This window comes from Jaculus jaculus, chromosome 9, assembly GCF_020740685.1.
Source record: "Jaculus jaculus isolate mJacJac1 chromosome 9, mJacJac1.mat.Y.cur, whole genome shotgun sequence".
Classification (NCBI taxonomy): domain Eukaryota; kingdom Metazoa; phylum Chordata; class Mammalia; order Rodentia; family Dipodidae; genus Jaculus; species Jaculus jaculus.
Window position 1 is genome coordinate 68,121,077 of NC_059110.1, and position 13,756 is coordinate 68,134,832.

The 13,756-nt window shown below is 41.9% G+C and overlaps 1 protein-coding gene across 2 annotated transcripts in view; it reads left to right on the forward strand.

Moving 5' to 3' along the window:
- Fut10 (fucosyltransferase 10) overlaps positions 1-13,756 on the forward strand; it is a 175,623-nt gene that overhangs the window by 109,393 nt on the left and 52,474 nt on the right. The window lies entirely within an intron of this gene.

The following is a 13,756-nucleotide window of genomic DNA, read 5'->3' on the forward strand; positions in this document are numbered from 1 at the left end:
GGTCCTTTTTCTTTTCTCTCCTTCAGATCACTTAACTCTCTTTTGAAGTTTCTCAGGTTTTTCTATTAGGTCAAGCCTAGCAAGGACAACATTCACACAATTGTTGGTCTGTTGTTGATTTTCTGCAAGTTCTGCCAATTGCTTGGTCAGGGTCATATACCTTGTGTCATTCTCAGATTCTGATCGTTTTGTCTCTTGCATGTTTAGATTAGAGACTTCCATTGTGGGACTAGGCAACCTTGTTGGGGTTACTTCCATTTGACATTTCTTGTTGTTCCTTTTGAGCTGTGGTGTGCCCATCACAGCGTGGGAATATTATTTAATTCAGGAGGAAGCTGTAGTTTACCCTTGAAGTGTCTTCAGTGATTGTTCCCTTTTATGTTTGATTAGATTAGGCTTTTGATGGCAAGCAGTCCTGTCTGCTCAGGTGGGAAGAGTTGGCCTAGCCTGGCGGGTGGTGGGGTGGGGGGGATGGCATAGACCCGGTAGCATGGAGATGCAGGGGGATGGGGTGTTGTGGATCAGTTGGTGGGTGGTGGGGGTTGGGGGGTGGAATAGCATGGACAAGGTGGTGAGGACCTGGTGGCATGGGAGTGGGGTGGGGGGATGGGATGGTGTAGTCCACGTGGTGGGAAAGAGAGGAGGAAGGGAAGAAAGCTGTGAGGGAGGGAGGGCGGGAGGAATGAGAGCTGGTTGGCATGGAGAAAGGTGACTTGTGACTGGCCGGGATCTGCGGAACCTGCAGGTAGTACAGGAGCCATCTGGTCTGTGGTGCGGCAGCTGGGACAGGTGCTTAAGAGGTCTGGAGGTCTAGTGGGCTACCTGAGAGTGTGGTAATCAGTGGATTCCCTACTCTGCTTCTCTGCATCCTCCCTCTGGAGGTCTGCTAGGACCTGCTGAACCTGAAACCCCACAGATCTTGCCTGGTGTTATCCTGGGAGCTGAAGCATGGTGAGGTGGATGCCATTTTGGTCAGAAATCTACCGTTTGTTGTACTTTTTTTTTTTTTTTTATTTGACAGCAACAGACAGAGAAACAGACAGATAGAGAGAATTGGAGAGAATGGGCATGCCAGGACCTCCAGCCATTGCAAGTGAACTCCAGATGCTTGCGCCCCCTTGTGCATCTGGCTAACATGGGTCCTGGGGAAATGAGCCCTTAACTGGGGTCCTTAGGCTTCACAGGCAAGCGCTTAACTGCTAAGCCATCTCTCCAGCCCTTGTTTGTGGTACTTTTAACAAAATTTTATTTATTGTTGACTTACACATAGGGCTCAGGGTCTGTTGTGGAAGAGGTGGCAGAAAGAATGTAAGAGTCAAAGGAAGGGTACCACTCCTTACATACAGCTGTCTGGACAGAAATTAACCTCGATATCCATGACCTCACAGAGCCTAGCAATACCTACATAAGACCCTTAAATTGGAGAAAAAGATGGTGACATCAAATTAAAACAGAGACTAATGGAAAGAGGGAGGGGATATGATGAACAGCAGAGTTATGAAGGGAAAGTGAGGGAGGGAAGGGAAAAACAGTGGTTTGTTGTCTGTAAGTATAGAAGTTTTCAATAAAAAAAAAATATATATTTGAAAAAAGATTTCCTGATGAAATAAACCTAAATGAACAACTAAAAAGAAAAAAAAAAAAAGCTGTGAGCTAATGGAACAGGGAATCACCAGCTGATGTGTTGGGCAACTTGAAAAGTTTTTCCTGAGAAAGTATTTGCTTCCTGATAGTCTTACTGGCAATGGAAACTTAGACTATTTTGACAAACAAAAACAAAACAAATCAAAAAAAACCCAGGGAAGGTTTCATCTTCTACCCCCACATACAAACTCCCATACATAAGACCACAATATATTGCCATTGTCACTCAAATGAATTAGACTGCAACTGTCAAAATCCTGCCCACAAATGGGTTAGCGCTTAAGACATTTATTTACCTAATTATCCAAAACTCCAGTGCAAGAGACCTGTGTTTTTCAGTAGTTCTGTGTATCATTGAAGACATCCTTCTGTTCTGCCATGTCTCCATATGTGAGTAATAATGAGCTGTAAAGTAGGAGCTTGTCTGTCAGGCCTCCCTATTATGAACAGAGTATATGTGGATGTTTTCATTTTTTTCTTTTAAAAATTATTTTAGGGGCTGGAGAGATGGCTTAGTGGTTAAGCGCTTGCCTGTGAAGCCTAAGGACTCTGGTTCGAGGCTCGATTCCCCAGGACCCATGTTAGGCAGATGCACAAGGGGATGCATGCATCTGGAGTTTGTTTGCAGTGGCTGGAGGCCTTGGTGCACACATTCTCTCTCTCTCTCTCTGCCTCTTTGTCTTTCTGTCTGTTGCTCTCAAATAAATAAAATAAACAAACAAACAAAAATATTTATTTATTTATTTTTGAGGTGGGGGAGGGTGACAGAAAGAGTTACAGCATGGGTGTGTCAGGGCCTCTAGCTGCTGCAAATGAATTCCAGATGTATGCACAACCTCATGTATCTGACTTACATGAGTATGGGGGAATAGAACCTGGGTCCTTAGGCTTCACAGGCAAGTTCCTTAAGTACTAAGCCATCTTTCCAGCTCTCATTTCTTTTTAAAAAATTATTTTTATTTCTTTGCAAGGAGAGAGAGAGAGAGAGAGAGAGAGAGAGAGAGAGAGAGAGAGAGAAGAGGAGAGGAGAGGAGAGGAGAGGAGAGGAGAGGAGAGGAGAGGAGAGGAGAGGAGAGGAGAGGAGAGGAGAGGAGAGGAGAAGAGAGGAGAAGAGAATAAGAGAATAAGAGAATAAGAGAATAAGAGAATAAGAGAATAAGAGAATAGAGAGAGGGAGAGGGAGGTTGAGAACACCAAGGCATCGAGCCACTGCTAACAGACTTCAGATGCATGCACCACTTTGTGCATCCTGCTTTATATGGGCACTGGGGAATCCAGTCTGGTTTGTTAGGCTTTGTAGGCAAGCACCTTAACTGCTGAGCCATCTCTTCAGTCCTTCATTTCTTATTCAGGGGCCCATTCTACTCTTACTTTGGGTCATAGACTTTATAGGATAGAGTTTTGGGGGGCACATATCAACTTTAGATCTAAATAATATAGAAAAAATAGCTTTTGTCATAACCCATCAATAGTGACTCCATTGGTCATATGTTCAAATTTAGTCCTACAACATGTGTTCATACATATATGCTCCATCTATTACTCTTATAAATGTAACATCATGGGAAAAACCCCCAGTGGTGGACATTGTTTTTTTGGAGGAAATTTGGGTGGTGTTGGTCTTCCTTTTCTTCTTCTTGCTCTTTCTTTCTATCCCCTTCCTCCTCAAATGTTTTTGAGGTATTGTATTCAAGCATGCTTTAGTACTAGAAATTTCATGAAAACAGTTTAAATCAAAAGAAATGTGATTTAAAATGTCTGTGTCTTTCGCTTTATACTTTTCCCACCTTGCTTTGTTTGACTGCCAATGGAGAGGTGAATCTCATCTACAGCATTGGTCCTGGGCTTGTGAGGCACAGTCATGTATTTGTTTTACCAGGAATTCTTAACTGGGACCTAAAATCTTTGATCACTTCTGTTGTTTGAATGATGAGACGTGTATTAAAAGAGCAGGCTTTGAGTATCCTAGACACTATCAGTTCTGGAGACATTGCTTTTTTTCTGTACCACTTCCTCCCTGAATAGAAAGTCTCTAACATGATGAAATAGAGTGGAAAAGTACAGGTTTGGGGAATGAGGAGTTCGTTGTTTTAGGTTTTAGAGGATAAAAATTATGATTTAGTTATTTGGAGCTGATTTTACACTTGGCTTTAACTTTTGTATAATGTCCTTACAGCTGACACATTGGCAGTGTGCACTGAGAGCTTAGTTGTGACTGAAGATAGGAATAATACTGAGTGCCTTAGGATACAGTGTGTCTAATTGGTGAATATGGTATCTTCTTGACCCGCTTTTCATGCTATTGACTTATCCCCACAAAAAGAAAACTTGTGGGATTATTGAAGTGATTGCATACACACCATGGAGTAATACCATGTCATCAATTAGAAGAACATATACTTGTACAAACAAATCTATAAGTAAATTTAAAAGAGTTTTTGAGCTCTTTCAGTAAGTATAGATAAAATGTCTTAAGTGTTGGAAAATATTGTATTATATATTAATTGTAAATTTATTTCTTCCTTTTCTCCCTTTTTCCTTCATCCCTTCCTTCTTCCTCTCATTCTTTCCATCTATGCATATAGTTTTTTTAAAAAAATACAGAAATATAAAACAGTCTCACCAGTATTGCTGGGGAGGGATCCTTTTGTTTTCAACATGATGTTTTGTTTTTTAAAAATCAAAGCTATACACACTTAAAGTTTAAACAGTGAATAGTTGCTGGGCTCCTCCCCGGCAGGTAGGTAGTGCTGAGGAGGGGCCAGGCCCACTGGTTTCTCCCAAGGGGTTGAGGAAGAAGGAATGAACGTTGGACGACTCAGAACCTCTACTAGTCACTGGAGAAAAACCACACTGAGTCAGGAGTCTTGTGGAAGCAGGAACTCGCTTTATTGTTACAAGCAGCTGCCTATATAATGTTGAGAATGAAGGCGGGATTTTAGGATGGCGGGGAGAGGTAAGGGCCAATAGTAAACCGTGACCTTTGAGATGATTGGTCCCAAACATGCGTGCGGGAATTCCAACTCCTACGTGGAAGTAGCAGGCCATAAGCCATTAGGTGTAGCTGGCCTGAGGCAGATCACCAAACTTTAGGCTCAGGAAGTACCACTAGGCCTCACACCCAGGCCTCTCAAGGCCCAACCTCTCCCCCTTTTGTTTTTGTAAGAGCATTAGTCATCATGGCCCTGTCTTAGGTTGTCCCCCTTTGGGGATCTTACCCGTCACTGGGTACTAGGTGTTTAGCTTGCTGAGAACCCATTCCATGGCCTGTCTTAGGTTGTCTCAGTCAGTCTGAGATCTTACCCATCATTGGTCACATGGAGGGCAGAGGAGGTGGCAGTGGGTTATCTGAAGAACTTAATTCCTGAGTTGCCAGTCTGTGGTAATGTATCTTAACCTGGTAGAGTTTTATTGCCTCTAGCCGCTGGTGAATGAATTGTGTAATTTTGTTAATTACACAAGGCCTGACAGTGAGGATAAGGAGGAGGGGAAGGAGGGGCCCAAATAGAGGGAGGAGATAGGGTAAGAAGCCATGTAAGCCCATCCACAGTGGGCTGTTCTGGAGGTCCCACTGCCTCCTCTGCAAGTCTTTCTGGAGCCTCTTAATCTTGTCCTGGACGATTCCCGATTTACTGGTATAAAAGCAGCATTTTTCGTATAAAAACAATCATATGCCCCCCTTTTCACCCGTTAGTAGGTCTAGCCCCTCTTGTTTTGTAGGACTACCTCAGCCAGGGAACCTAGCTATTGTTGGAGATAGGTCTCCCTCTGATATAATCAAAAGAGGGCATAGGGAGGGCGTCATTTCCAGGAATGATACCTACATCTGGGATTAAGGTGGCTGGGGCACAGAGGCCCATCCAGTTGGTGGGCAGAAAGTCATCCCGCCTCCACAAACACAAACCATTCCAGAAGGTGGACAGTGCTGAGCACTGGGCTCAGTTGTGTTAGAAGTACAGAAGGAAGGATGAATGTAGCCGCATCTATACTGGAATTTTTAAGGGAAGGCGGGGCCCAAATGCAAGTTCCAGAGGAAACATTGGAAAAAGCTGGACAGGTATGGGAAAGGTGGCTGAGCAATTTTTTAAGGTCGAATGGGCAACTGTACTGCAAGCAGCTGGGGAGGCCCAGATCGGAGGCAAAGCCAGCTCCAGGCCCCAGTCAATAGGTCCCTCCATCTTACCCAGATAGAACTGTAGATAATGGATGAGGACCAATGTTTTTGAAAAGAGGATTGTTTATATTCTTTAGAAAAATTTAAAATATCTAGGGTAAATAATGCCTTTTTTAGTTGGTTGTGTGGGGGTAAGGATTCCCTCTTTTGTTTTTGTAATTAGGACTTGAGAGTCTGATTATTCTATCTTTAAAATTGTAGTTGTAGTATGGTAGTCAAAGCCTTATATAAGAGGTATAGAAAGTAAACATATCTCATATTTTAAATATCTAATACTTATAAATATCTCACATTTTAAATATTTAACATTTACAAACAGGCAGACTTGTCGCCAGTCTTGAAAACAGTACCAATTGATTTATAGATTAACTCATTAAACCTATAAATTTTTAGTACCTGTGTTTGAAAATATCTCTGATTAATTTAGATACCTGTGTTGGTACAAATTACCCAGACAACATTGGAAATAGAACCATAGAGTTTAATAATTTTTTTAAATCAAAACAGCTAGCTAAATTTTAACACCACCCTTGATAAATCTTTTTGAAAGAAGAAACATTATTTGACAACCCATGATTTTGGCTTAAGCTTGATAGTTATTGATTTTATGTACCACAGAAACTTTTATTAACATAAAACAATTTTATGTTTTACCCATGACTTAAATTTGCTAAAGCTTAAGCAAGCTATCCTAACATATCCCAGGAAGATGAAAGTTATCATTACTGAAATTAAATCACTTAAACCTAAGTGATTAAACCTAGTTATGACCATTCAATTGAATTAGCATAAATAAGACAGAAGCTATTTTTAAAGTTACAATGTCTTTAGGTATGAGTACTTCACCTTTGGAAAATAATCACTTTTATGTGAGTCTTTATCTTAAGAATAGTTAAAACCTTGATGAAAAGAGGAACCTAATTTACTTTACTGAGAGAGTCTTAAAGCCAGTTTTATAATCCTTAAATCATAACAAATTAGTATCAGTGACCTGTTAATGAGTGAGGTCTTATCATAAGACTCAGTTTCTCTATTGATTAAAACCTTGGCATCAGGTAAACATTAGATTTAATCCAATTAAATGTTTTAATGAAGGGGCCCTTTCCCTGATATACACATTAGGTAATTCTGATGTTTATCTTATGTAAGGAGTTTGTAACCTGGTCAAATACCTTGACTCAGTTGACCTATTTAACATTTTGTCTAGTGAGAAATTTTACCTAACAAATGTGACTTTAGGTGTTTAAAAGAGAAGAACTAAAGAGAACCACAGTTATATGTTGTACTCCTTTTTTTTTTGGTTTTTCGAGGTAGGGTCTCACTCTAGCCCAGGCTGACTGGGAATTCACTATAGAGTCTCAGGGTGGCCTCGAACTCACGGCAATCCTCCTACCTCTGCCTCCTGAGTGCTAGGATTAAAGGCGTGTGCCACCACGCCCGGCTTTCCTTTTTTTTTTTTTTTTAATTTGTCAGAGACAATTGGCCATTTTATCTCTAGTTAGAGTCTGGGGGACATGTGGCTTAAACTTGTATGGGGTCTGAGATAAAGGGGGTTTTATCCATTTTTTGAGAGTCCAACTTTCCATGAATTTAAGTAGCATATGTTGGAAAGCAAGAGCAAAATGAAATTACAGAGCAGAGAGATAAGCATCCTGACATTTTTTATTCTATTCTGAAGTTGTTTGTTTTTACATAGCAAATCTATCCATTTGCAAAACACAAGGTGATAGACTCTTGTCTATGTTTAACCTGGTTAAACCTCCAATTACATCTGTACTTATGACTTTGTGACCCACCTAGCATAGGCATCACCTGTGTCTAATGTAAGATGAATTTAGATTAAGACTATGTCCCTATATAAAACTTTTAAAGTATCCTTAAGAGTCTGTAAACAGTTTGAAAAATCTCTAACTTTAGTCATGGCATTTAGGTTTAACCTGAAAATTCTTCCCTACATACGCACATCAGTCCATTATAAATTTAACCTTAATTAAACTCTTTGGGCCTGGGCAGCAGAACACAGCCAGCCCTTATGCCAGTAGCCCAGTTCCAACAAAGTCCTCTGTAGTCTTTCCTTTCCCTTAGAAAGCTCATAAGCCAAGCCTTGAAGTTCAATGCTGTTTGTACTTAGCATTTTTAGATTCTCATTAAAATAGTCCATAAAATTTGGCTTACCACTCCAGAAGACGCCTTCAGTTGCAAACACCAAGTCCGTGCCTATTCCTCCAAAACAAAGGTTCCAAAAGATCAACATTGTTGCAGTCTGGTTCGCATTGCTGGTAGAAATCACCCAACCAAGAGCAGATTCTGGGAAAAAGAGATTTATTTTGGCTTACAGGCTCTAGGGGAAGCTCCACAATGGCAGGGGAAAACGATGGCATGAGCAGAGGGTGGACATCACCCCCTGGCCAACAGAAGGTGGACCACAGCAACAGGAGGGTGTGCCGAACACTGGCATGGGGAAACTAGCTTTAATACCAATAAGCCTGCCCCCAACAATACACTCCCTGCAGGAGGCATTAATTCCCAAATCTCCATCAGCTGGGAACCTAGCATTCAGAACACCTAAGTTTATGGGGGACACCTGAATCAAACCACCACAAACATCCACATGGTCAGGTTCATCTCAGTCCACTTCTTGGTACCAACTTCTATATCAGACAGCTTCAGGTTCGCTGAGATAAACTTCCAGACCAGGTACAGTTAATGGAGGAAGGGATATTTATTCAAGCTTACAGATCCAGGGGAAATTCCATGATGGCAGAAAAAGTTGGTCTGCCTTCTCAGGCCCAAGCAGAGAGAGAGAGAGAGAGAGAGAGAGAGAGAGAGAGAGAGAGAGAGAGAGAGAGAGGGAGAGGGAGAGGCACAAGCCTAAAAGTCAAAAGCCACACAGTGTGTCCACTAGGGACATATGACATGTTCAGAAATACAAAAGCCACAGATGCAGCTTGCCAGGACCCATTCAGAAATAAAGCCGCAGATGTAGTTTGCCAGCGAACCAAAAGTGAAAGGAAAGAGAAAGAGAACAGAGATGTTGACAAGCAAGTACAGGTTATAGAAGAAAAGTTTAGTGCATTAAACTTGAAGACTGCCTCATAACTTATGAGGGTATGCTCACCCGCACATGTACACCGATTGACCTCCTCAATGAGAATGCCTCTCACAGGGCACTAGTCTGCCGGTTCCCGGAGCCCCATGTTATGCGCCAGATGCCGGGCTCCTCCTGGGTGGGTAGGTAGTGCTGAGGAGGGGCCAGGCCCGCTGGTTCCTCCCAAGGGGTTGAGGAAGAAGGAATGAATGTCAGGCGACTCAGAACCTCTACTAGTCACTGGAGAAAAACCACACTGAGTTGGGAGTCTTGTCGAAGCAGGAACTCGCTTTATTGTTACAAGCAGTTGCCTATATATTGTTGAGAACGAAGGCGGGGATTTTAGGATGTCGGGGAGAGGTAAGGGCCAATAGTAAACCGTGACTTTTGAGATGATTGGTCCCAAGCACAAGCGCGGGAATTCCAACTCCTATGAGGAAGTAGCAGGCCAGAAGCCATTAGGCATAACTGGCCCGAGGCAGATCACCAAACTTTAGCTAGGTTCAGGAAGTTCCTCTAGGCCTCATGCCCGGGCCTCTCAAGGCCCAACAAATAGTTCTCTTGTAACCACTTTTAAAGACTTCTCTATTTTTTGAGATAGGATCTCTCTCTCTCTCTCTCTCTGTCTTTGCTTTTCTGAGGTACAGCAAACTTGTAATCTTCCTGCCTTAGCTTCACAAGTACTAGAATCATTGGAGTCTACCACTCTATTGCCTTATTTGACTTTTTGGTGGCAACATGTTTTATGAGTTACAGCTTTAAATGTTGTCCTCAGGGTCCTCATCCTGGAAGATGTTGTTGTATGAATTTAAAATGTTCCCCTAGGTTCATGTGCTTGAACACTTGTTCCCAGCTGCAGCTGGTGCTGTTTATTGGAACCTTTAGGAGGCAGAGCCTTGCAGTAGGAACTGAGTCATTGGGGGTGGACCTTCCGATTTTATAGTCTGGACCCACTTCCTTTGACCTTGGGCTTCCTGACTGAATGCCATGTGATAGCCGGCTGCCTGCCTCTGCCCGAGCCTTCCCCACCACAATGGACTCTACCCCTGGAACAGTAAGCCAAAAATGAGCCCTTTCTTTCCTTGAGCTGCTTCCTGTCAGGTGTCTGGTCCAAGCAGGGAGTACAGCGACAAGTACAGAAGAAGGGCCTCATCATTGGCTATTTTCTGTTGAACACACGGGAGCTCACCCTTTCTGTGTTCCACCCTCCACTTACAGTTAATGATGGTGTTTGGTAGGCCAGTATTCACTCTTTATGTCATAATGATTATGCAAATGACACTCACAATAATTATTTTCCTTATTTGTTCTGAGTTAGTAATTGAGCCTAATTTTTTTGATTACTAGGTTTTCTATGTATGTATCAGTGATTTAGCGCCAAACTCTTTAACTAGTCAGAAATAATTATGCCTTTCTTTCTTCCCCAATGAATGTGTACATGTGTTTTATTTATTCTGCAGCTAACAATTTAACATTCACATTCATAATAATATTGGGCATGTCTTATTCCTCTTTGAAGCTCTAATCCCCAGTTTGATGTTTTCCAAACAGTAGGACCCAGGAAAATTGCCTCAGAACTGCTCTCTGTACACATGTGACTCGGTGCAGTGATCAGGAGGGTCCAAGGAAGCACAGTAGCATGGCTTTTAATAACTAAGAGTAAGTTTTCCACATGCCTCTGGGAATACTCCTCAAATCTGGCAGCCTTGTTTTGAAGGCTTCTGGTTGGAGCTCATCATTTGCCAATCCTGCCTCCACACCCCCAAGCTCTTGTTTCTCTGGAGGAGAGCAGCACCTCTGGCCACACTGTCAACAATCACTCTTTTTTTTTTTTTTTTGGTCTTCTTTAAATGGTTCTCTACAACATTGGATTGCCACTTTTCCTAAACGTGGGAGAAAGAGTTGATTTTGTGCTTGCATTTAGGCACTGTCAGAAAGTGAAGACAGCTGTAATAAGGTGGTTGTCACTTTTCATAGTTGTATTGAGCATTAGGGGTTATTTGAGCTTTGTGAAACAATTTAGTCCAAGGCAGGAAATGAGAAGAACTCGGGTCACTGAGTTTAGTTGCAGCTGAGCTAATTCAGAGTAGGTATAATTTATAAACTGTTGCTATCTCCGACAATAGTCATATTTTGCCTATTGTTTCATAATCTGCAACATCTTTTGGCCATAGAGATTTTCATTTCAGATAGGTCAAAGGCTCTGCTGTAAAATGTTTTAGCAATAAGAGGGTCCTTATCTCTTTTTTATGTTAAATATCAAGAGATGCAGTGGAAAGGATTAATAATTTGTGATAAAATTTAGAATGTAGTCAGATGTAGCTTTGCTGGAGACCTTTGTCTCCCACTGATTGTTCTCTGGGGGTACCTAGGGTTTAATATTATTCACAGCTCAAGGAAAGAGTTTACAACACAGTACCTGAATAAAGAATGTGGCTTTGGTTTTAAGTAATTTGAAGGTTCTTTTCTTCAAGGGGGTTTTATTTTTTTATTTTATATTTTTCTTCTTAAAAAGGAAGCAAGCAGTTTTCTCTTTCTACATTCTCACCAGATGGACTAAGGGAAATAAACAGGAAAGTGATTCTCTGAGGAGAAAAAAAGTCTAAGATGGTGGTAACAAGGTGCCAGAATTATGAAGAAAAATAATCCAGTATTTTCAGAAAAGTAAGGGCACAAAAGAAAATTTCCAACAAAACTTGAGTAGTATGTTGCAGTCAGAAGTGTCACCTTCGGGTTGGAGAGATTGCTCAGTGGTTAAGGTGCATGCCTGCAGAGCCTAATGATCTGAGTTTGATTCCCCAGTACCCATGTAAAACCAGATGCACAAGGTGGCACATGCATCTGGAGTTCATTTGCAGTGGCTGAACACCCTGGCAAGCCCATTCTTTATATATGTATGTGTGTGTATGTATGTATGTATGTATATATACATACACATACATATATCTGCCTCTTCTCACACTCTCTTAAATAGATAAATAAAATATTAAAAAAGAAGTTTTGTCTTTGGAAATGTGCCTTTGTATTAGTCATATTCTGATGAGAACTATTTCTAACTGGGAATTTAGAGGGTTTGGTTGCACAAAGGTTGAGGGACTGGTCATGCAAATGAAGTTATTATGCAAAAGAGTAGCTGCCAGAAGCCACAGTGGGATGGAGAGGTGCAGGAGGAGTGGCTCTGTGGAGCTGTCAGCTCACTGCATCTCTGAGCTCCACATTCTCTCCCTTTCACCTTCCAGTCTCCCTATATTCTTCTCAGTGGCAGGATCAAACTATAAGTCAGTTGTTTAGGGCGTCTGAGAGGAGGTTTGCAGATTCTCAGCCCTCTTTAGTACAGATGGTAACACTGAGGGCTGAGAACCTGAGGATCGGGTTGAATGCAGCCTCGTGTTGCTAAAGAGACCTGACATCACTGTACTCTTCATAAACTCACATGTGGATGAAAGTACTGTGATTGTGGGCAAAAACCATCGTAATACTAAGTCTGAGGTTTGAAATTCTAAAGAAAAGTGTGTAAGAAGACATTGTATCCAAAAGAAATTATTCTTCACCAGAAGAAGGCCTCTGCTTCAAATAGTTTGTTCTAGTGATGAATTTATATGAGACATTTTGGGAAAAATTTTGAGATCAAAGTTTCCCCTATATGTGATGCTTTATCAGAGGAGTTTAGAATTGGTATGTTGCGAGCCATGGAAAATTGTGGACATAGGAACAAACCTTTCAGGTTGCGCAGAGTGTTGAACCACTCTGATCTGGGCCAGGGTCCCCCTGCAGCAGCTCTTCCATGTGTCTGGAGTCTGCATCGGAGTTAAGATCAGGGGCCATGTATTGTGATTTATCCCGTCATTGAGACTGTTTTAAGAGAGAGTGAGAGCCAAGTGTGGTGGCACACACCTTTAATCCCAGCACTCGGGAGGCAGAGGTAGGAGGATTGCTGTGAGTTCGAGGCCAGCCTGAGACTCCATAGTGAATTCCAGGTCAGCCTGGGCTAGAGTGAGACCATATATCGAAAAACAAAACAAAACAAAACAACAAAAAAGACAGTGAGGAAAAAGGAAAGGGATGCTCAAAGCCAAGGCCTCTAGATTACTCTGAGAAGTTCAAGTCGGCCTAGGTGATAGCATAGTGGAGAAAATGAGAGAAAAAGGTTGCATTTTGGGAGAAGATGACTAGTACTATAGTCAGTCCCATGTTGTTGGGGAAGAACTTCCAAAGAAATACAGTTTATGGGAGAAATGGGATTTATTTCAGGCTTCCAGATCCAGGGGGAGTTCTATAATGACAGAAGAAGCTGGCCCCCATTCACAGATCCAAGCAGAGATCATCAAAGAGCTGGCACCTTAAGCAAGAGCAAAACAGTAGGGGCCCAGGAAGAGGTCAGGCCTTTCTGTATGCTTTTGTGCTAGGAATTCAGATCTACCACCAAACACACTTTAGGGCTAGACCCCAGGATCCACCCACAGTGACACTTCTTGCAGCCAGATGGTTGGAAATCCAAGTTGCAAGCTTTTTTTCTTTTTTTAAACACATTATATTTATTTATGAGAGACAAAGAGAAAGAAACAGAGAATGAGAGCCATGTCTCAGAGCATACCACATTCAGTTGCTGGTACCTCACAATCCCCTGCCTTAAAGGCCTCTAGCCCAGTTCTAGACTCTCTATTGCTTTATTCTCTCATGGGCTGACTGGGCTCCTACTGTCCACTATGGTGCTTGATGTTTGGCCAGGGGGTGACAGCAGGACTATAGACTGTAAAAGAAAAGTTGTGTACCATATAGTTATTACAAATAGAAAAAGATTGTATTTGTACTGCTACAAATAGGGGAGAGAGACTTTGGTATAACTGAGC